At 49.6% G+C, this 24,614-nt stretch overlaps 1 long non-coding RNA gene across 1 annotated transcript in view; it reads left to right on the top strand.

Annotated features, from left to right (window-relative positions):
- Nucleotides 1–18,019, top strand: part of LOC102550048 (uncharacterized) — a 174,052-nt gene extending 156,033 nt beyond the window's left edge. Inside the window, exon 3 of the long non-coding RNA XR_010055551.1 lies at nucleotides 275–18,019. This is a non-coding gene — a long non-coding RNA (uncharacterized LOC102550048). The remainder of the gene's footprint in view (nucleotides 1–274) is intronic.
- The last annotated feature ends 6,595 nt before the right edge of the window (nucleotides 18,020–24,614 follow it).

Genomic DNA, 24,614 nt, shown 5'->3' with positions numbered 1-24,614 from the left:
CTCTTCCCTTCTGGGTGATGAGCTCCATGAAGTTCACTTGGCTGACCCTGTGTCCCTGGGGCCCACATGGAGAAATAGATGGCCGTGAACTGTCAGGTAAAGGGGCAGCTGCCTGATGGGTTCTTTAGACATTTCTGGTTGGTTTTGGAAGCTCATGAGCTCCACACTTTTCTGAATGGGATTGTTTCTTTCACGGCCCTGGAAGCGGAGGTCTGGGAGATCTGCCAACCTGTTTCTTCCCAGAGAAGGCTGATCTTTAACTTGGTGTGCACAGCCAGGCAGAGAAGCCCCGAAGGAGACTTCGCCATTCCACATTCCTCAAGGGACACTGAGAGACCTCCGGGGGCAGAGTGTGTCCAGTCTTCCACCAAGCGCTTGCAGAACACGAGAACGTTCCAGCTCTGGCCATGGTGCATTCTGGAAGAGCTTGCTTGGGCTTCTGTTGTCTTCGAGCTCCTGGGATTCTCAGGTTGGATTCATAGCTGCTCCTTCCCACTGAGTAAGCACCGAGGTGACCCCAGCACAGACATTCACCACGCCTAGGACTACTCTGTTCACTCCACTTCCCTTCGGCTTGGATTTCTTCACGCACTGCTTAACGTCTGTAAGAAGCAAGGACATCCTGATTAAGTTCCTGATTAGTGCTTTTTGACAGTGGGGCCAAAGTTAACCCACCACACAGTCCAATCACCACTTCCATTTAATTGCAAACAATTCCCTTGTTCTAAAAGAAAACTTCCCAGTCTTTAAGTCTTTAAGTGCCTGTGGTTTAAAAATGGCTGGCCCTTTCCAAAACTGATTAGCATTATGATGGTGTTGGGAGCCAGGCAGAGGAGGTGAAGAGGTCACTAGGAGAGATGAGACCTTTCCTGTGGGCGTAAGTTTGCTCTTACCACAGTTGATCATAAAGCAAGCCTGATTCCATGTGTCTTGTCTCTCCCACATGTGCCCACTCAGCCTTCTGTCAGAAGCTCCTCACCAGACATGACTACCTGATAGAAGCTTCCAGAACCATGAGTAATTAAACTTTCCCTTGTGAATGAGCTCATCTTCAGTGCCATGTTATAACAACAGGAAAGAGAGTCGTTCCCCACTGCTACTCTCTGGGTCCTGGCAGCCCACACTCTTCTGTCTTTCTCTACAGATTTGCCTAATCTGGATATTTTAAGGAGTCGTATGCTATGTGACTTATTGTGTCTGGCTTCTTGCACCCCGAATAGTATTTTGAGTTTCCCCCATCCCGTAGCATTCTGTTTGGGAGTTTGATGGATTGACTGGCATAGAGTTTGGACCAGCAGAAGCTGGAACACTAAGGTTCCCCTGACATGTGCAGACAGAAATGTCCCAGGTCTCTGGCGAGTACACAATGGCAAACCCCCGCCCAGAAAGCCAACATACTGTGGAACCAACACTACATTCCAGCAGCCCTGGGACCTGGGCACCGGCTGCTTCTCTCCAGTGATACTCTCCCAGAATAGACAGGGGTGTCAGTCAACATGAAAATAACCCTGGCAGAGAGCCCCATGCCAGACAGATACCACAAACACAAGTGCCAAGGTACATGGAGGCAGGGAGGGGGCTCTAAATTAAATCCTGGGCTTGAGTTCTATTGACCTGGGTCTGGCTGACCTGTCAATTCTGCCTCTTTGAATGCACAACCCTGGCTTGGCAGGTGATGGGTGAGAAGGGCCTTGGGGAGGGCGAAGTAGAGAAGCTGCCAAAAAAAAAAAAAAAAAGGAGGCGTGACTGCCCACACCTGGGTACTGAGTCCAGGCTGAAAGGGAAGAAACAGAGAAGCAAAAGGGTGGATTTCAGCTTCTTTAAGGGAACTCAGAAGCGTGGCTTGACTGCCTCAAGGAGAGAACCCCAGCAACACCATGTGTTCATTGGTTATTGACAACAGAGGCAATCGGAGCCATGAGAGAGTGTCAAGCTACATGAACATCACTATCAAACCTCCACCAGCCCAACCTTGCTTTCTTCTCTTCAGAAAAGTGTGACAATTCCTTAACATTGCATCGCTATCCCCGGGGTGCTTTAGGCTTGGGGTCAGGATGATGCTGGTCCCAGCTGTGTGCTTTCCATAAAGCTGTGTAACTCTCCTCTCTGACTCCCGTTATTCTCCCTTTAGAATGGGAGCAGCGACCCCAGTTAACTCTGGGAGCTGCTGCATGGATTGAAGCGCATACAAGATACCAGCACTTACAGAGGCTCTGTGAAGCTTGTCCCCTTTGGTGGCTTGGGGCTGGCTCAGCTGGTATGGTGTTTGCTGCACAAGCATGGGGACCCGAGTTCAATCCCCGGAACCCACGTTATAATCCATCAATCAATAAATAAATCTGTGTGTTGTGATGCATGATGGGTAATTTCAGTACCAAGGAACAAAAGCGGGTCTGGCACTTGCTGACCTGGTAACCTAGCCCAGTTGGTAAGGTCCAGGCCAGCAAGAGACTGTCTCAGGAAAAGCAAACAATAACAATAGCAAAACCCAAGGTGAATGGCTCCAAGGAACAGTATCCAAGGCTGACCTCCTTCCTGGGCAGGCACACACACCACACACACTTGCCCTTGTCTTTCTTCCTTCCTCCTATAAACATGACCAAAGAAACAGACCTTTATCTGAACTAACCCGGTAGTCCCATCAGTGACAGAGTAGCAGCCCTGAGGATACAACATAACCGGAAAGCAAAGGGATAGTACAGGTCAATGCCTTGTGTGTGAGAGAACTTCATAACGTCATCTGAACAGCATCTTCTGCCATCTCTGAAAAGCCTCATCTCTAACTATGATTGGTAAATGGTGTTCCATCCGGAACCTTCTAGCTTGGCACCGATGTGCTACGACAAAATGATGTACCTGCAAGTCTTGGCCTCCCTCTGCCAACCTACTGTGAGGACTGTCCATACACTACCATTTGAGTACCACACTGTAGTTAGTGTATGGTGGATGCTTGCTCTCTCACAGCCTGTGCTAAGATTTTTGCACTGAAATTCTCATTTTCCATAACTGGAGAAATAGTTTATATGAGTATCCTAACAGACGAGAGACGCTAAACTCAGAGAGAGGAGAGAACACATTTGCCCAAGGTTTCAAGAGAGCAAGAGTAGGGCTTTTGCCCATGCAGTGGGGCATCTGAGTCACTAGTCAGAATCTCAAACCCTTTGCAAATCAGACATGAAATGATCAGTAGCATTGATAACCTACAAGGAACTCAGACAAGTCAACGCCAAAAAAATAATCAAGCTGACTGGAAATGGGCAGAGAAGCCAAATGCGCATTTCTCTGAGGAAGATACACAAATAGCCAACAGACTGCCAGCACCAGTAATCATGAGAATTCAGGTTACAGTCCCAATGAGGTGACATTCACAACTGAAACAGTGGCCTACACACACACACACACACACACACACACACACACACACACACACACACACGGCACCAGCAGAGAAGGTACAGAAGAGAAGGACCTTGTCTGGGTTTTTTAATGGGGATGCAAATTAGTACAGCCATTCTGGAAAATCATGGGATCCCTCCAAAAAATAAAATGAGCCTGCCATGGGAACCAGTCCCACCCTTGTAATGCACCCAAAAAAAATAGAATCAGTATGGAAAAGAGACCCCCCACACACCAAGTCCATGTGGCACTCAAGGGAGGAACGCTGAAGCAGAGGCCATGGAGGAGCACTGCTTAGTTGCTCGCTCTCTCTTCTATGCTGGTAAACTTGCCCTCCAATACAATCCATGCCACTAGCCTAGGGGTTGCGCCGCCCATGGTGGTCTGGCCCCTCCCATTCCAGTCAATCATCAATCAATTGAATGCCTCTAGAGTCTTGCTTATGGGACACTGATGGAGGCAATGCCACAACTGACAGGTGACAGAGCTTCTTCCCAGATGGCCCCAACCTCTCTCAGGATGACAAAACACTAACTGTCACAGCTGGTAGTCAGTGTGTTCTTTCAGTCCAAGTATGGACTGCTAAGATCCAGCCTGCCCTTATCACCAGGAACTGCCAACGTTCAGAGATCAATGCTTTTTGTTTTTAATTGTTCTAGACTTAAGGATATAGAAAAGTGCATGTGCACCTGTGTGTGTGCGTGTGTGTGTGTGTGTGTGTGTGTGTGTGTGTGTGTGTGTGTGTGTGTTAGAGCTGCAGTTAATACTAAATATGGCCGAAGGAAGAATACCTTAAGTGCTCTGTAATAGGTGCAGCTTGAAGAAGACAATGATTAACTTTGTTTTCAGAGGCCTTCAGTGATGGGATGCCCGCGCCTACGTTGGCTCCTCACAAAAGGGAAGGACTCATCTAGTTAAAAGAGTGAGAGGAGTTGGGCAGAGTCCTGGCAGAGTTCAGCCAGTTCGAGAAGCGAATTCAGAGCTAGAATATGGGCCCCTCATGCCCCCTGTGGCTGGCCCTTGCTCCCACCCTCCAGCCAGTTCACCTGAACAGCTTCCAAGTGCTCTCGGCTGTGTCACGTTGCCCCAAGAACCTTGGAAGGGGAACTCAGAAACCAGACAAGGACTTATTGGAGGGAATGGAGAATATAGAGTTTTTGGAGATTCCCAGACCTCCACAGGGCTGCATAGCTTGCTCTGTGAGCCTGCCAGGATGACCTCGCACATCTCCAACGTTTCTGTGGCACCGCTCCATGGAAACTGAGGGTGGAGAAGGTTCTTGGCAAGGAACACCATGGTCTGGTACATCTCATAATTTCCCTCAGAGGCCTCCTTGGGTGTGCTGTCTGTCACAGACAAAGATGTCCATGGGGTCCCCATCAGCACAGTCTGCCTCTGACTTGTTTTCCCAAAAGTGCGGCTGGATTTGCTCAGTGCCATCTGCACAGTCTCACCGGCCACCCCGCCCGCCATCTGTTTATAGGCTGTCAGACAGCTGGCTACGGCACGGGGGACACTGTGTGACTATAGAATGTACAACAACCACTGGCTCCAACGAGAGGGAGCCCGGGGCTTTTACCTCACTTGCCCTGGGATCCCAATGGAACATCCACCATGAGCTTGGCCCACAGTGACACCCCCGACTGTGGTGTTACTGCCATGGTGGGATCCCACTGCTTCATCTTGTAGCAGCCCTGCAGGTGGGGTTACTTGTTTTGACAGTTAAAGAAGCTAAGGTTCCAAGATGTGTTGTCAATTGGCCAAGGGCCACAGCCAAGTGACAGAGCTGGCAACGGAGCTTCTGTTTCTCAGATTCCAGAAGCACAGGGTCCCCCAGAAGAAAAGAACCCACTCCCCTCTCACTGGTCTTCAAGGCCCTTCGGGCTCCTATTCTGATCTATCAATCTGGCCTGGGGTCCTGTCTTCCTTCAGGTCTATTCCACATGTGCGGCCCCCGTGTGGCCTCTCCAGCTTCCAGGTCATGACCTCTGCATTCTCCCCACCCAGTTCTTGGAGTCCTTTACAGGGACAGGGCTGTCGTCTGACAGAGTCAGCAAAGACACCCTTTTTTTGGCATCTCAGTGTCCCCTCAGTTTAGTGTCATTAGATCCCACGGCTGCCTGATCTTGTTTCTCTAACACCACCCACTCGTCATCCAGCCTTATAGGAAAAGGCGTTTAAGGTTGTTTCTCTGGGTGTTCCCTTCCTTCCGAAGGCCCCTGGGACCACAGTCCACATTGTTAAGGAGCCTGATCACTACTCAAGAGTCACAGATGCCCAGGGATGCTGCACAGGGTCCCCTCTAACCCTGCTACCCTGTTCCCCACCTTCCACTATGGAGGAAGACATTGAGGGTAGGCCCCCTGCTGGGTGCGTATTTGTGAATCGGAAACATCTACTTGTATGCACTACACACATCCCTGGGATCCAGCTGCACTTCTGGTGGCCTTTGCCTGCCTACTTTCTACCGTTTCCTGGCCTGCTCTGTGTCCAGGCCCATCCCCTCCTCATGTGGCAGTGCTTCCATTCCCATGGTTTCAAGAGGTCAAAGGACAGAAAAAGAAAAGGCCAAGCTATTTAGTGCCCCTTGCCAGGGCCAGCTCAGTGTCACCTCCCCATAGTCTTCAGAGAGGCCTGACTTGCTTGAGGCCACAAGTCTTACCTGGTCCTTCTCGAACGCAACCCTTGTTGGACTCCAGTAGCACTGGCCCTTTCCTGGTCTCTGAGGCCTAAGTGTGACAGCCCCCCCTACCACCATCTCGTGGCGCTTCAGCTACTTTCCTTGGCACCTTGCAGCCCCCTGCCTGTCTGTACCTGACATGATTGCTGTGTCTTTCTGCATTTTTTGAGGGCGCCTCTGGCTTGCTCTGAGAGGCCATACTGTTCAAGGATGTCTCCGTCTCTCAGCACTGTCGTCTGCACCCCTTAGTATTGGTATCAAGGATCTGTTCCCAAAGAGTGCGGGATGGTCTCGAGAGGGTTATCACCCAACGTTAGAGCAATGAGAGGCAAATGCTGCGGTAGTAAGGGCCACATCTGGCAGGGTTAGAGGCAGTGACAGGCTGACCTACGCACCAGTGATGCGTAGACCTTGCAAAGGCTGCGGGTCCCTGGTCCCGTGTTAGACTGCAGTTGTTGGCACCTGTGTTAGACTGCAGTTGTTGGCACCTGTGTCCCGTTGTCACACACCCAGATCGCATCAGAGCCTTACTACTTCAAACAGCATCGCACGACAGATTTCCCCCTTCCTCTTTGTCCTCACAGAGGAAGCTCCCAGGGTGAAATAGTGGTTTGATTCCATGCAGAGGGAGTCAACTGGCCCCAGGACACCCAGGCAGGGAGCATCCTGTTTGCCCTCTGAGGACCTAAGGAGAACACAGAGAAGGCTTGGCACCGGCTGAGTGCTTCCTGGAACCATAGCCCTTCTCGCAGGCCTTCTTGGTTTATTTAAAGTGGCAATAACAGGGTGTGCCCGCCATCACCTCCCATACCCACCTTGACCGTCTTGCTCCCAAAGGGCCTTGGAATCCGTACAAGAATGTTCCATCAAATACCAGGCGGAGTTGTTAAAGTGTGATCCAGGACAAAAGCCTGGAAGTCATTATTACTCTTTCAACTTTTCCTGGTGACTCTGAGGTGGGAAATATCGAAAGAGCACGTACTGTGGAGAGGCAGGCCAACATCAGGGAAATGGGAAAGCATGAGGTGAGCCCTCACCTCAAGGTGCTTGGACTCTCGCTGGGGAGGGGAGAGGAAAGGGCCTCCATGTCTGCCAAGAGACCTGTTCCTTCAGAATCTCCTGGAGGAGTTGCAGAATAGAAGCTCTCTGAGCCCTCCCTAGGACTGGGGTTCAACAAGCCTGGGGCAGGAGCTGAGATTCCAGAGTATTCAAAGCCCCTCAGGCAGATTTTCCCCAGGGCTGTAGCTGTAACAGGTGTTTGCCCCAGCCTATAACATGACCACGGGGTAATGGAAGGTGGCAAACGGGCAAGGCCAAGGGCTGAACTTGGCATTCTGTGAGGTCCACATTGCGGCCTTGTACATCAAAGTCGGTTGGGTGGGAATCTAACCAGTCCCTGAAAATCGAGAGCTCTCATCAAATCCAGATTTCCTCCTTTGCTGTGGTTTGAATGCACCACCACCCCCCAAAACCCATACAATGTAATTTTTTTTTTGTGGTGTATTAAGAGGGCGGGAACTTAATCAGAGCACAAAACTTGGGAATGGGACCTCTGGGAGATGATAGAGGTTCAATGAGGCCACAAGGACAGGACCTACTCTGGAAGAGTGGTGGCTTTGCAAGAGTAATGGGAGGAATCTGGCTGGGACATTCTGTTACCACTTGGTGCTCTGCACTGCCTGGGGACTTTGTTGGGAGTCCCCACCAGCAAAGGGGATCTTACTGGGTATAGCTTCCCCATCCTGGTCCCGGAGCTGCCAGCACTTCAGAACAGTGAGCTCAGTTGGTCTCCCCTCTACAGATGTCTCCATCTGGGATGAGTCACAGCGACAGAAAACACAGACGGAGACATCTCATTTCGAAAATCCCTCCAACTCACAGCAGGGCGGGGTGGCACATGGAGCGAGCATTCTCCAGTTGCGTGTAGTCTCCTGCCTCTCCCCCACACCCCCCCCCCCGTGTCTTTCTCTCTTAATAGTTTCGATCTTCTGCCACCAGTGGGTTAGCGCTGCCTTGTGCTTGCAGACCTGCAGGGCAATGAGTCACTTCCTTCTTACATACAGCAAAGGGCAAAAAGAAATAGAAGACGGAAGAAGTCTGTGCTGTTTGTAGTAAGAGAACGTGCAGTTTAATTAATAAGCGGATCGGGTTCTTGGAGGAAGCCAGTTGCTTTCACACACTTCCGTGTCCAGCCCTGCTAACCAAGCACCAGCACCCAGAACACGGATGATGGGGAGCCAGGCCTGGATTCACCGAGCCCCTCTGCCTCTAACTCATTGTGTAACTTCTAGATTTCACTTGAGGAACTTCTTGCCTTCCCACCACAGGGACAGGCACTATTGACTGCCATAGGGGCAGGAGGGAATGCTGACATTGAATATGAAGTCGAGGGTGCTGATGATCCATAATGTCTAAGGCAGTCCCAGGACAGAGAATTCCTGCTGCTGACTTCAGTGATGCTGAGCTTGAGAACCAAGAAGGTCCTTGCTACTGCTGTGCCATCTGTAGCCTCACCCTAGATAAATGAACCCTGGGAATGCGCGTGCGCACATGCACACACACATACATCTTCAATCTGCAGGATCGCAAGGCCATAGGAACGGGTATATTTCTGAAGGGTTAGTAGAATAGGAGGCAGGGAGGGGACACTGTAGTCATAAGAACAGAAGATGGCAGAGAAGAATACAGAGCCACATCACAGGAGTGTCCTGGGCAAGGGTAGGAGCCTGGTATGCTGAGGAGTCTGAGGTGCTACAGAGCTCTGCCTGGGAAGATTAAGCTCCTGCAATTAGAGTGGAATTCTGGGAGCACAGGGTGGTATGGAAATGAGTGTTGCTGTTAATGAATATTGCAACTTTGTCTCCTTTCCAGGCATGACAGGACTGCAAAGTCCTATGCAGGTAAAGCCAGGGCTGGCCTTGCTTTAGTCATGCGCTAACAAATGATCAAGACAGTGAGCAGTCACTGCTGGGTGGAAGTGTTACACGCCAGTGCATGCCCATGGCATTCTGTCCCTTCTGATACAGGCACCCTGCCTGTGTCTACCCGAACCACAAGAATGAGTTGAGATCTTGCCAACCCATAGCATACATAAACATGAAATAACCTCTATTTTAAGATGCTGTTTGTTTCTCTAATAGAACCTGGCTGTCCTGAGGAGATGGAAATCACGGGTGACCTCAGTGTAGAGAGCGCACAGGGAGGATGTTACATTGTATCCTCTCCCTTAGAAACACTCCTCCCTTTCACTATCAGGACTGCCCCCCCCCAGTCAGTGTGAAGCTGGAGTAATCGCACCCCTTCCTCAGGAGGTCCTGTGCCAAGTGGGAACAGGTCCAAGTTTCAGTAGTTAGCTAAAAATTCACGGGGTAGTTTAGAAACTGAATTTAATTTTAGGGTTGCCTTCTATTTATAGAAAAATGATTATAGTTTTCCATTTGTGGGGGTGATATAAAATGTAAAAAAAATGTAACTAAAGAAAGGGTCATTCTGAAGACTTATATGAAGTCAATAAAAAACAGGGAGGAGGGGGGGGGCTGCTTACAGCAAAAACTCACAAGGCTGGTTTCCAAATGACTGACTTGAGGGACAGAGCTCAGATCTATTGCAGAAGCAGGAACTTCCTACAAGGACAGCCAGAGAGTCCTGACCATAGCCATGAAACATTAGTAGGGTTTGGGGGGATTTTCCCGATGACCTGGTGACAGCTGTAGTTAGTGTCAGAGAGGCACAGAACAGAATCACGTCTCTGAGCCATCCCGCGCCTGGATCTGTGGAAGCCCAATTTCTGTTTGTCAAATAAGCGATCTGTTAGGAGGAGTTGGTAGACTCACAGCCCCCCTAGGGGCCGAGCGGCAATCAGGAAATACAGGGTCTGATCTGTGTCCTGACAAGGGAACAGAGTAGGAGTTACCAGGCTCTGTACAAGTCAGTCATGTGGGGACTGAGGGATTAGAGGGGACATCCTTAGCCAACGAGGAGGTGAGGAGGCCGTGTGTGTGTGTCTGTCTGTCTCTGTCTGTGTTTTCTACACACATGTGTTGGACAGGCATTTGGAAAGGACAACAGAAGGCAGACACATCTGATCTTTAAGCTGATCTCCTAAGGTGTGCAGTGTAAATAACCCCCACCTCCCATGACAGAGTCCCACTCCTGCACAGTGCAGCTCCCTGTGGAGATGTTGGGAAGGCAGGGGCTTCTCAGAGCATGTTATCGTGGGTAAAAGACAGTAACACCAGAATACCAAGGCTGATGGGGTCTAGCCACCAGTGATGGACTCAAGAGAGGGACGAGGGCACAGCAGCATGAGAGCCAGGGTCCCTTTTCACCGAGTCTACGGGCAGTGGCTAAGGAATCTTATGTCAGAAGACGGCTGGACCAAGGCATTCCACTGCCCACGCTTTGCTTGTATGTGACCTGGACTCTCCTCTGAAGCAGATGCATCTGTCCCCCCCGCCCTCTTACCTACCTGTGGGCTTCTGATGACTGCGATCCGGAAGTTGTGGTGAAGCAATTCCATGTCACACGCGAGGCTGCTTGCCACGCTCGGTTCGGCGTCCTCCTCACTTACCACGGCACTGAAGCTTCGAGCCGCAGGCTGCCGTGCTGCGGTGGTGTGAACACGGGTTTTCCCGCCAAAATTCATGTGGGAGGTTGAATGAACTTTCACCTTGACTGTCACTGTGGCGGTACTTGGAGGCGGTGCTTAGGACAGTTAACTAGGCCACGAAAGGTGATCAAGACCTTTTCTGCATGAGTGGGATCTCCCCCCGTGGGATCAATGTGGGAGAACACAGTAAAAACCAGGGCAAACCCTTAAGTTTTGTTTCTTCTGTATGAGCCTCTTGCCCCCCCCCCACTTTCTTAAATGACTCTGCATGTGTGTGTGTGTGTGTGTGTGTGTGTGTGTGTGTGACTATGATGCACGTTTGCACGTTTACTACTGTGAGCATGTATGTGGAGGTTAGAAATTAGTTCTTTCCTTCACTGTGGGTTCTGAATGTCAATCGACTTTGCTCAGCAGACCTTTCACCCTCTCCATGGCCCGGCTCCGCCACTTCTCAAGAGGTTGAAGCGTTTTCCATCCTCACTGGCTTCGTGCTCTTGGAAACTGTGAGCCAAACGAGACGATTTTCTTATGTGTTGCTTAGTGGTAGATATTTTTTATAGCAGCTGAAGATAGACCAAGACACGTGTGAAGGACCGAAGACTGCCGACACTCTGTGCTAGTCACGGGAATGACTGTGGGCAGGTGCTCTGTTCTAATCCCACAAGGGAGACCCCGCTCTGACAAGAAATGCCTGGTCGTCATGTCACCCGGTGTTGACCTCTAAAGGAGTCCTTTCTCTGGCTGACAGGCTTTGAGTCTCCACAGGTAAAGGTCACAGTGGGGAGCCATCTCTGACTTCCTGATGCCAAGTGTCACAAAGGACGAGTAATGGCTGCCCGAAACTGCTACAGATCTGGGTAGTTTGCTGTGAGTGTATGACCGATTAGCAGCCCAGAGCGGCTGGACTGAAGCCAGGAGGGGGTTAAATTAGAGCCGGAGAGACGAAAGGATAACAGAATGCGAGAGCAGGCAAATTTGTCTCAGCAGAGGCTCTCTCCAGGCCCTCCTCTCATCCCCAGAATGTCTGGGCGAATAGAGAGCATCAGTGTTCTCAAGGTGTCTGCAGTCTCCAGAACTACAGACAGGCACCTCCTCCTGAGAGCCCCTGCTGTGATTCCCTCTCCACTCCAAACTGCTTTAGCTTGACTGGCAAATCCCTTAGGAGCTGGAGGCAAGAGGGAAGGTGCGTGTGAGCAGGAAGGAGACCTGGATCTCTGGCTTCTGCCACCCACTAAGCTAGCTCTCGGTTTTTGCTAAAACAGAATCTTGCATGGCAACCTCAAGATACCCATCCCCTCCTGAATGTTCTGCAAAGGCTACCAGCTGACCCTCTAACTCAGTAGCCCCACGTCTCACCTGGCTGCAGACACGAGCTGAGTGCCAATTATGGGTGGAGGTAGTGTTGGCCAAGGTGGTTTTCTGAGCACCATCCAAAGTCACTTTTGATTCAGAGCTGCTTGACAATGGATGCAAAAGGCCCTGTCTGTGAAAGGAGGGTTTACAGAAGGCAGGGTTTGCCTGCCTAGTCACCCCAGTGGGCAAACCAGCTTAGGCAGTTGTCTCCCAGCTGAGAAGGACTCATGCTGCATTCTGAGGCACGGTGCCAACCTCTTTCAGGGGACGATGAACTTGCCTCTTAATTCTTTCAAAAAAAGAAAAGACAACTACCGCATTCTGGGGTCTCACTGTCCTTGAAGCTTTTCCTGATGTGTCACCCAAGAGAAGCTGGGCACGCTCACTCATTACTGCCTGGCAGCAGTGACAAAAGGAGGCTAACTTGTACCATGGACAAGAGGATCTTTCAAGAACTTCTCATTGTAAATCAACTTTGAGAGTGCTTTGCCAACTAGAGCCTTGGGAAAGGCAGTCCAACTCAGCAATTCCCTTCTCCTAACAGGCTATTCACAAATTCCTGAGCCTCTCAGAGCCCAGAAATATGCAGCTAATTCCTTCCACACAGCCTGAAACCCATCTCAAGGTCTAACGAACTTATCAAAGTGTGTGAGCTGGTGCCACCTTTCGGGCATTTGTGGTACTGCAGCCTGGCTCTGTTATAAGTAAATGTCCAGACCTAAAGTAAAGCATCATAGAGTCAAGAGATCCAGTGTGGTTTTTTTTAATCTTTACATGAACATTAGGTGTCATTATTTCATGGGGGAGAGGACTGGGGTTCTTAGCGTTGGAGACATGTGGTCATGTTGGTCATGGAGATGTGTGAGGAGATGAAGACAACTGATTTACAGAAATGTCTTTGAAAAATTCTCTGTGTAGAAGAAACGGATCCAGTCCTTAGTCCCTTTATCTTCCAGGCGAGATGCTCCAGGAAGAGCACTGCCTGTGCAGAAGGGTGGGGCTTGCAATGTCTGCGCAGAAGGGTGGGGTTTGCTTGCTGGGAGGTGTGAGCTGTCTTGTTTGCAGACAGCCGGGATGGTGGGCTCACCCTTCAGAGTGTAGACGGGGCCAGAAAGGAGCTGCAAAGCGTTCATGCGCTGTGTCATTCTCAGGAATACTGAGGCATTCACACTTCACAGTGGAGAGTAAGGAGAGGCAACGATAAAGCGGAAGCAGCCACTCGGCGTGCCCACAAGGGGCAGGCGCATGCGCTGTCCTCATGATGCCTCCTGAGAAGGCTGTTCCTTTTGCTTTGGAGTAAAGGAAGTTTAGCGGGCCAGGGTGGTGACTGGACTGAATTCACACATCTTATAGGAGAAAAGGGGTGGGTTTAAACTCAGGCCTTCCTGAGGTCGCTTCTGCGAGGTCCCTACGCTACCCCATTTCTTCCTTCTTGCCGTCACCGAGAACTCTGAGGTCACAAGAATAAAGACACTTGTCCTACAGAGCAATGAGTACTGTGCCGGAGCAAAGGCAACGTGGAGAACAAATAATCCTGAGAGAAGCTAAAAACATGACGTTGGCCGAAGAAGGCTAGTTGTGTAGTGGGTCCTAGGGTTCAGGGAAGACTCTTGCTGGGCAGTGGCCCCAGCTGTTCCTCATCTGAATGAAAGAAGAGGAGCTTGGCTGGTGCAGCAGCCTGCAGGTGTCTGTATGGGAGGATTTCCTGATCTTGGAATGGGTCAAAGACCGAAAAGGGGCTTGCTCGCTGGGAGGTGTGAGCTGTCTTGTTTGCAGTACAAATGCACACAAACACGGAGTCCAGTTGTCTTGACGTGGGAGCCTTAGAGAGGCCAATGTCTTTCTTACTAATGGGACTCACTGGCTGTAGCCCTCAACACTGTGTCTATGACACAGACACGTGGAGCTGCGAGGGAACGGTGGTGAGACCCCAGACAGTCAGCCCTGACTACAGTGCTGGAGAGATAATACCTCCACATTGTCTTTCACTACTAAATAGTGACCGATCTGAACAAGCACAGGGCGCTTGTGTTGGAGTAGCTACTAGGGCCATGTCACAGGCTCTGCCCCAGGATGGGCAAATTGTCTAACTTCTATGAGGCTCGGTCTCTTGGCCTAGAAACCTGATCTAACAGTGTGCTTGCCTAACTGTGAAGCCACGACTTCATCCCCAGGGTCTCAGAGAACCAAACCAACAAAACACTAGGCTAATCCCAGGGCCCGGAATCAGTCAGGACTTCTACAGAGAAGGCCTCGCATCAGCTCGGTGGTTCTCGAAGATGGCCTGACATGTTCTTGATGCTTGATAGCCCAGGCCCTACTCCCCAATCTCTAGCGTTCACACAAGTCTAAACAAGCTCCCCTTTCTGAGAGCAAAGGCGTTGGTTTTGAGTTCTTTGATGAATCCTGCAAGATTACTCTATCAAACTTAGTCAAGGGAACTACTTACAGCTGTAAGGGGTTCGGGGTGGTAGTGAAGCCTCTCCCACCCCAGGCCTGTCAGCCCAGCTGGACCTTCTAGAGCAAGGGTTACTCACTGTCCCCTTGGGCCAATCTATCTAGTCAATGTTGCCTGGTTGCATTTGGCCCTTCTAGGTCACTTGTCCATCTAGACACAGATTCCACAGAGACTCTGGCTTTCAACTTCAAGCCCTCTGCTGACTTCCCGTGGCTTCAGCCAAGTCCCTTAATCTTCCCAAGCCTCTCTTGCCTCACCCATGAAGTGGGATTGAAAGCCTCGGGGCTCTGTGGTATGCTTGGAATTGGATTACGCAAAGCACCTGGCACAGGGCCCCTGTGGGGTGAGTGTTGAGAACCCCGCAGTGTGGAGGGGCTGTTTCCTCACTCCAGGCCCTGGCTGAGCCACGTGAGGGCACAGCTGGCTCCCCACACGCAAAGGTTGCCCCCCTTCTCTCTTTTTTTTTATTGTATTTATTTATTTTACTTTTCAAGACTGCAAAACTAGTGTACCTTTGATAGAACCCACATCGCTTATGTTTTTGGTTGTGAGCCTAGCCTTTAATGGCTGAGCCTTCTCTCCAGCTCTAGGACCCATATCTCAAACCTGGGCTTTTGATCTTCCCCTGGGATCTCCTGGGATCGCCCCTGTACACTTCTCTGGCGTGGTGCAGGCTGCAGCCAGTCACTGGCTATCAGGGGAAAAACTCAGTCACAGCCTGCTGGGTGACTCAGCTGAGGTGTGAAGCAGGTACAGCTTCTTCAACTGAGGGAGGTTGTGGTTTCCTGTGGCTTTACAATACATCACCTGCCCTTCATGAGCCCAAGAGACCTAGGCTTTATCAGACAATGCCTCCCATCCCCAAGATCCTTCTCTAGCTGAGTTTAGATCATATGTATACCAGTCTAGCCTTGAACTTAGCCGAGAAGGGTCTTGAGCTCTTGATCCTCTGCCTTCTGAGTGCTGGGGTTACAGTTGTGTATCCTGCTGCCTGGTTTTATGTTAGGTCGTAGGTGAGATCCAGGCAAAGTAAGCATTCAAGCTACACCCCTGCTCTGTATCTATCTCTTCTTGCCTTGGCTTCTGGTGAAAAGTCAATGAAATCTCTTACCTCAGTTTCTCTGAAGTAGCCAATTGGGTATGGGGGCGTGGCCACGGGCAAAACTTATTCTGCAGGCCAACACGTGGGAGGCATTTAGAGGCTTGCTTAGCAAGGCAAGCCAAGGTTTCTTCAACGTCCGTGTTGTTGATATTTGAGACAGGTTGCTTACTTGTTCTGGATGGGGGATTCCAACAGCACCCCCTCTCCTGTCCATGTTCCACCCCAGGACGACCCAAAACAAATCCAGATATCTGAACTCGGCAAGTATGCATGGGGGCTGGGGGTGGGGATGGCGAGTCTCTGTGAGTCACTGGATTCAGCTGTGACATGGGTGTGTTTTAGGCCCCCAGCCTCCTGTTACCTGTCTACCAGAACGTAGGAGAGAACAGAGTTTCACTCCCATCGGCCTTTCAACCTGATTGTATCAGCAGGTGGCTAAGCAGGAGGCCCACGTCAGCTTCTCCACCACGAGCAAGAAACAGGCAGAGAGAGACAGAGACACAGAAAGGGGTGGGTGAGGGGAGAAACTGAAGCAGGAGCTAGCTAGAAGTGATGGACTTGATGAACTGTTCAGAAGAGGTCATGCTGAAACAGAGGGAAGTGACTGAGAGACTATCCTGTGCTTAAGAAATCCCTGGACCAGACAGCCAGCAGGCAATTATCAATGGCATCTCCATATCAATTGTGGGGGACTTCCCTGCAGGAAGGGCATATAATCCTCATACAGAAACCACACGTTTTACCTTCTTCATCTCCTTCCCTGCCAGTCACTCACTACCCACTGTCCTGGAGCATCCTTTCCTGCCCAGAGGCTCTGCCCAGGTCATCCACTGCTCACGAGTTGTTCCAGTTAGGTCCAGGGCCCCGCAGCCCAGGCTGGACCCGAGATGCATGAAACCAGAACTAAGGCACCATCTCTACCTCTAGGAGATGCCAACGGGTGTAATCATTGCCTCCTCCGAGGCTGCCTTTGCCTTGGTGCCAGGGCAAGAGCTGTCTGTCTCGCCACCTTTCAGCTCTTGTTAAAACGCAGAAGCCATGGCCGGGCCTGCAGGGCCACAGACAGAGAGCGCTTTCTTTGCAGCAGCTGGGTGGGGCTCAAGGCTGTTATTAGCCCCAGCTGGCGTCCCGCTTTTCCTGAGCTGGAATAAAAAATTGCCTTGGTCATCTTTCCCAGGCTAATTTCAAAAACATAATCACCGTCATCATAATTGATTACTGTTTATTTTGGTCATTAATTGGTATGCACCCCCTTGTTACACGAGAATTAAACGGTCCAAGGATATTTAGGGCCTGTGAAAGATGTCTGTGTCTCCCCTCATTCCACACAGATCCCTACAGCCCTTGTGCCCCAGGTACCCCCTGGATTCAACCACACCCAGAGACTGGTGTTCACGGTAAGGTGAACCGGTCATCGGTGGGATGAGAAGTTGGGAGAGGCAGGGAAGGAATTGAAGCTGTCCTATCTCGGCTGACAAGGGACAAGGGTGTTCCAACCTTCGAACTTGTGCTGAGGGTGAGAGGCAGAGGAAAAGGTTCTGGAATGGGAATGCCTTAGTTCACAGCCACCTTCGTCAGCTAGAACAATTGTACTTCCACAAGATGCTGCTGTTAGGCATGAAGCCCCTGGAACGTTCTGGAGGTCACAGCAATGGAGGCAAATCAGCAAGCCTTGAAAGCTTGAATTTTCCAGAGGCTAGGCTTTCATACCCCCTGCCACCTGCTATTTCAAGATGGTGGGATGGGGTAGAGTGACACAGGCTAAACCAATCTAGTGCCCCCTCCCTCCAGCTGGCTAGTTTCTCTATTAGTGGGAAAAGATCCGCCCCCGGCCACACACACACTCCAATGAGCCAGTCAGAATCCTTCTCCAAAAGTTTTGGAGCTGGGACCAGTAAGTTGTCCTGATGTTTGAAAAAAAAAAAATCACTTACAGACAGTCCTGACAATGAACAGGGCAGGTCAGTTTCTGTCAGGTGGGAGGCAGCCAAGGATAAAGAAAAACCACCTTAGTGTCTTTTGTGACCTTGCTTCTGGTTAGTCTTGAAGCTTGCATATGGTCACTGTGCGTGTGTGTGTGTGTGTGTGCATGTGTGTGCGCGTGTGTACCTGTGTGTGTGTGAGATCCCTTCTGGCGTCGTGCAGTATGACCTGACAGCTGGACAGGTGACTCTATCTGGTAACATGTCTGTCCTTTCTTTACTGTATTCAGGAATACCCCAGTTTCTGCCCCTAGTCCCCCTTTTACCCAATGCAGCTGAAATTGAATTTATGCCCCTTACTTCAAGTAAAACCTGAGTAGTATGACAAGAATAATTATCTATATCTGATCTATATCTATATCTGTATCTAATCTATATCTATATTTAATCTATACCTATACATATACCTATATCCATATTTATATCTAATATCTCTATATCTAATCTATACCTATATCTATGTTTATATCTAATCTATATATAGTTTATATCTACTCTATATCTATATTTAATCTATACCTATATCTATATTGCCCTAGCTTTAGCTGTATCTCTCTGTATGTGTGTGTGTGTGTGTATATATATATATATATATATATATATATACACATATACATATATATATATATATATATACACAATCAGGACTCAGAGAGAGGCTGGTCCCTTCTGGTGTTGTGCAGTATGAAAAAAAAAATATATATATATATATATGCACAGAGAGAGAGAGATTTCCATAATAGATAGCTGGAAGGAGTACCTCCAACCTGCAGGGAGTCCTTGAGGGGTTAGGAGCAGGGAGAGGAGCAGAAGACAGGCTACTGCAACCCCCACCCCCTGACCTTAGGGTGGGGCTGTTGGGCTCTGTGAAGCTGGGGTACAAAGACAGCTCCTGAATGCAAGCGATTTCCAGACACCTTTGGGGTTGACCGTGAACTGCTCAGTTCCAGGCTGGACAGCAGTGTCCTCACGTGTAGCCTCTGAATTTTCCAGAGAGAATGGGCTGAGAGAAAGGCAGCGTTGCAGCCCGCTCCAGAGGGTGGGGATGCAGAGAGGAGATGATAATAGTTGCATCCAACCCCAGAAATGAGATGAGGAAGGCTCTGGAAGACACTTAGAACACACAGGTGCCACATTTACCCTACCCCCCAACCCCCCCCCCCGGCCCAGGCTGAGTCTGCCTGGTAAAACACATAGGCACTTAATCTCAGGAATGAGCCCTGATTAGAGGAAATGCTTTTTTAAAGAGGATGGGAGAGGGACAGGGGGCAGAGAATTCAAACAATCCCTTGGAATGTAAATTTGTGTTCTTCAAGGAGGCTTATGTGGGTTCATGTCCTGTCTCTGTGGGCCTGAAGGGAAGCCACACTAACTCAGAGGCCTTCAAAGATGGGGTGATGGGACCTGATTGTGCGTGGACTCAGAACCAAGTGTGATGGGCATGAAGACTGTCCAGCTGCCAGGAAAGCAGGGTGACACCTGGGCCCCGGCACAGCAAAGAGAGAGGCTAGGTGGTGGTCTTGCCCCCACCCCAGCGTGTGCTCTTATATTTTCTATTTTGTAGCCCCCTCACAACCTTTTGTGAGCTTCTCCTCACATGCTCAGTACAGAGGTCGTCGGAGCTCTGTTTCTATGCCTCTGCAGTTTGATTTGTATCTTCAGTCCGCTGTCCTCCCGACTGAAGACTTGTGCTGTTGCGCGTGTCTGTCTGCTGTTGTCTTTCTGTCCCCACCGGTTCATTCCTGTCAGCTGCCCTTCACTGCTTAACAAAGTGTGGCTGTCCCTCCAAATCTGAGAGTTTGCATATGCTAATGTCCCTCCTAGAAATCCTAGTACCAGGGCTCCTTTCTCCCCCTGTATAGGTTCAATCATTTGTAGACTTAAGAGGGCACAGCGGAAGTCCAGCAAACAGTTTTTAGACTGTATCGTTTAGGGAACGGTGGCACAAATGCCCTGCATGCACCAATGTGGTGTCTTTCTTGACCATTTCTGACCTGACAATACAGAGCTCAGGAATGCAGAGGGTCAGCTGGCTTCAGATGGGAAATGACTTCATAGCTCCGACCTGGACCGGGCATCTTGGTTGGGTGGTGCTAACTCAGTGTGTCTTCTGGTCCCAGCCTAATTTTGCCCAGATTTCGTGGTTACTTCTTTCAAGGCTGTTTGCAGAGGTCTATTCTTCCACACATGGCCTCCCCATAGCTGAGTGTCATCACAACATGGTGGCCTGCTTCCTCAACAGCCGGGGACTGAAAAGAATGACCAAAGTCGTGCCACCGTGCCTGTGAGGAAACCGTCTCCAAAGCTCCCTGCTGTCACTCTGGCTCTGTTCTGTTTCTCAGAAGGGAGTTTCTCAACCCAAGCCACAGTTATGGGGAGGAAGAAGTGGATTCTCAAAGGCAAGAGCCTTGAAAGAAGATCTGTGGTAATTTCAAAACCACACAGCTTCTGGGTCTGGCTGCTTTCCTTCTTTTCTTTAGTGTGACCGGTCAAGGTTGATTTCCTCAGCAAGGAGCATCACAGCATCCCTGTTCTGCAGCCACAAGCCACTGGTGACACCCTTGCCCTGATGAATGACGTTGGAAAATTATTCCAGACATTGTCAGATGTCCCCTCGGGTCTGGGGGTAGCCAGGGACAGCAAGGTTACTCCAGGCTGAGACACTGGGTCAAGAATCGCTGACCCTGGTCTTTTATCAGAAAATAACCTGTAAAACATACTTGTGGTGCAGTGTGCAGTGGACAGGCTGATTCACACTTCCGAGTCTAGCCAGAGAGTTCATGATTCGGCCCCATTTGTGCCTTGGCCTTTATCTCTTCTTTTCTCTGATAGAGGTTCTGCACAGCAGCAGAGCCCAACTCACTCTACAGTGTGCTTTAAGACAAACCACATTCCTTAGTTTCCCCCCGTCTCTCACTTCCCATTTCTTCAGGGAAAGCACTTCAACTTTTGAAAACGTGTATTCCCTATCTCTACCCATGCTTACTTGCTGCTTCTGGCTTTTAGGTTTCTAGACTTTTCCACGCAGTAGCCTCTGGAGGAAAAGGACTTGGTGCACCCCCTTCCATTTCTATCCTAGCGCCTCCCCCACCCACATCTGGCAAGTGTTTATTGCTGCCGCTCCTATGAGTTTGTATTTGCCTGAGAACCAGTTCTTTTCTGTTCTGTGAACCGCTCTTTTCTTTCTTCTGCAGTTAACAGTTGCCTTTAAAAAAAAATGTTGCAATTTTTATATAGATGTTTCAATGTTTCTCAATTCAACCCTAAATCTCTTTTCAGTCCTGGCCTCAATTCTCTGTTTCAACTTTTTTAAAATAATATTTCTGGACTCTTGAGACAGGTTTCTTTTTGTATAAAAGTGTCATACAAAAATACTTGTATAAGTATTGCAGGGTAGTGCGTGTATGTATTGCACCACGTTAGTTTCTGGTGTCTGCAGAGCTCAGAAAGGGGTATGGGATCCCCTGGAACTGGGGTTCCATACAGCTGTGAGCCACCACGTGGGTGCCTGGATCTGATTCTGGTCTTCTGCAAGAACAGGTGCTCTGATCCACGCCTCCATCTCTCCGGCCTCAATTTCATCTTTTCAAAGGAATCTAGGAGCATCTGACCTCTTCATCCTGGGCTAGCTACCCCTCCCAGCTTGTACACATATGAGAGCCCAGGCAAACCCTTCATCATTGCTCTGAGACCTTCACCCCCCATTGTGTTGTGTTGGGTTAATATTATCTTCTGTGAATGCGCGTGGGTCTCAGAACCTCAGAGAGTGCAAGCTCATTTTGATACTGGCTCATTGAGATGCAGTGGCAGCATTGTAGAACAGGTCCTTGATATCCCACAAGACTTACCAGGAGGAAGAGACACCCAGAAGGACACATGCAAAGGGAGAACAATATAAAGGCACAGAAGGAGCTGTCCGTGTGAGAATGGAGGCAGAGACTGCTACCACAAACACCTAGACCCAGCGAAGCCGAAAGCAACAGGAAGAATCCTTTCCTGAGACCTCGGAGGGAGCACGGCTCACTGCCACTGTGATCTCGAGCGCTCTCTCTCTCTCTCTGTCTCTCTCTCTCTCTCTCTCTCTCTTCCTCTTCCTCTTCCTCTCTCTCTCTCTCTCTCTCTCTCTCTCTATCTCTCTCTCTCTCTCCACTTTGCATCCCACCCTCAGCCCCCGTCCCCCAGTCCTCCCTCCCCCAGTTCCTCCCTCCATCCCTCTTCTCCTCCTCTGAGAAAGGGGAGCCTCCCACCCCGGGTATCACTCCATCCTGGAACATTAAGTCACAAAGGACTGGATGCATCTTCTCCAACTGAAGCTGCACCAGGTGGCCCAGTCAGAGGGATGGAATTCACAGGCAGACAACAGGTTCAGGGTCAGCCCCTGCTCCAGTTGTTGGGGCACCCACATGAAAACCTGCATGTTTACTACGTATGTGTGTGGGGTGGGGGAACTAGGTCCAGCCCATGCTCATTCTGTGGTTGTGGTTCAGTCTCTGGGAGCCCCCAAGAGTTGGTCTTTCTGTGGAGTGGAGTCCCCATTCTCATTTGGACCCTCAATACTTACCCTAAGTCTTCCACAAAGCTCCCCAAGCTCCATCTAATGTTTGGGTGTGAGTCTATGCATCTGTTTCCACTGACTGCTGAGTGGAGCCCCTCAGAGAACAGTCGTGCTAAACTCCTGTCTGCAAGCATAACAGAGTGTCAGGAATTGATTCCTGCCCATGGGATGGGTCTCAGTTTGGGTAAGTCATTGATTGGCCATTCCCTCAGTCTCTGCTCCTTCTTTGTCCCTGTACATCTTATAAGCAGGACACATTTCAGGTCAAAGGTTTTGTGGATGGGTTACTGTCCTTATCTCTCCTGGGGGTGCTTCCTGGCCACTTCAAGATCCATATCTCCCCATTCCCTGCTAAAAGTCTCAGCTAGAGTCACCCCCATAGAATCCCTGGGGCCTCTCGATTTCCAGTTTCTTACCTTAAGGGTGATTACCTAAAAGAATAAGTTTCTGGTATTTTGAGTGATGGTAATTTCCCATGTCCTCAGTATCATTTCAGTTTTAGGCACTTGTGGTCAGTCATTCACAACCTGAAAAATATTAGATGAAAAGTTATAGAAATAAGCAAGTCCTACATTTTAAGTTCAAAGCAGTGTGATGAGGTCACATGCTATCCTTCTCTGTCTTGCCTGAGACATATCATGCCTCCTTGTGCCTGGCGGGTCTACACTGTATATGCTACCCACCCTATAGTCATTTAGTCTTGATTGTGATTCTTTGGTGCAACATTGTAACATTGTGCTTGTATTTAGTAACCCTATCTTACTTAACAGTGACTCTGAAGCAGGGGCAGTGAGGCTGGTGGTTCAGATAGCCAAGAGGGGCTACTCAATGCTTCCTCTAAAGTCTTGGCTTAATGAGGAAGAAAAAAGGCTCATATGGGGAGGTTGCTGCTGTGTATGACAAGAATGAATGGCAGAATGTCTAATGAGAGTGGCTTTGGTACCATCCACTGGATCTTGGGACACGTTCCCTGTGCACACAGAGGAATAAATGTCCTTTACACCAGCCCCAGGAAGCTAGTGTGTATCTTCAATGACTTCCTGGGAAAAACAGTGATGTTTAAATGCTTTTGTCTGTCTGTCTGTCTGTCTGTCTGTCTGATTTTTAGTATCTATATGTCTGGATTATCTTTCGTCTACTATTAGGCATTAACAATGATTGGGCTGTCTGTTGAATTTTAGGTTGGGAACTGTTTTCCTTTAGAATTTTAAACAATTCCAACCTTTAAAATCAGGCATGGTAACATGTCCTCTAACCCCTGCGTTCAGGAGGCTGACACAAGGAGTCTGGTTCGAAGCTAGCCTGAGACAAATAGATACATTCCTCTTGCCATCCCCTCCATCTCCCCCAATCTAGCACTTTCTGTAATCAGAGGATCACCTATTTCTAATTTAATAGGCCTGGTCTTGAGTTCGTCTGGTGTCACATTGCCCAGAGTCATTGCTTCCTAACCTCCCTGGTGAAATCATAGTTCAATCAATTACTTCTAAACAGATACAAACAGTCTGCACTATTGTTTTTGGTGGGGAGAGGGGATTATTTTATATCTCATTTCATTTTATTTTTTGAGATAGGGTCTCACTCTATAACCCTAGCTCACCTAGAACACACTACGGTGAACAGGTTAACCTTGAACTCATAGAGATCTTCCTGCCTGTGCCTCCCAAGTTTTGTTCCCAGCCCAAGTTGCCTGGTACCTGCTGGCTACAGGCTACTGAGTTTTTCAGCCTCCAATTCCCTAGCTGTTGGCCTGGGTCCATCACTGCCCAGGCACATGCTCAGTTACCTCATCGTCTTGCTGCTGTTTTCGCCTCTTGAGTTAAATCTTTAGGAATCCCCATCATGACCGCTGCCCTGGAGCGAAGGGAACTGCATCTCAAGTCCTTCCCAAAAAGTTCTTTCAGTACTGCTTCATGCGGAACAGCATTTTGGAGCAGTTGCATGCTGTCTGCAGCGCCATAGGTGTGTTTTCTATAATCGTGTCTCTCTGTATATCCAGAGGGACCACGTTTGCATCAGACACATTTCTCAAGCACTTTGACATTTGTACCTCGGCACATCTGCTGTGCGCACTGTGGGTTCCACAGGAGATTCTGGGAGAACAGCGTCAAGTCCCTGTGCAGACCCTGTAGCGTTAGGGTTATAATATGGCTGGGGATAACACCTGATATGGTCTAGTCCTGAGGTATTGTATCTGCAACCCTTCGGAGGTCAGAGGTTGGGAGAGAAAGGTCATCAGTCCGAGTGGGGGGTTCATAAAGAAGCTTCTTGCTGCCAGGTCACCTTGGATGGCCATGTACAGGGTGCTGGCACAGATGTATAACTGCCCCACCTTGCCACACACAGGGAAACAGCTCTAGAATGTTTCCTTACACAGGCGGCCTGAGACTTACAGGAATGAAGAGTCACCTTTAATTCCTGGGTCCAGAAGGGCCCAGAATGAATTTAGAATGACTAGAGACTCTCAGTTCAGAGGGAC

The sequence above is a fragment of the Rattus norvegicus genome, chromosome 10 (genome assembly GCF_036323735.1).
Source record: "Rattus norvegicus strain BN/NHsdMcwi chromosome 10, GRCr8, whole genome shotgun sequence".
NCBI lineage: Eukaryota > Metazoa > Chordata > Mammalia > Rodentia > Muridae > Rattus > Rattus norvegicus.
The sequence above is the reverse complement of the archived record's forward strand: the minus strand, read 5'-3'. Positions and strand labels throughout refer to the sequence as shown.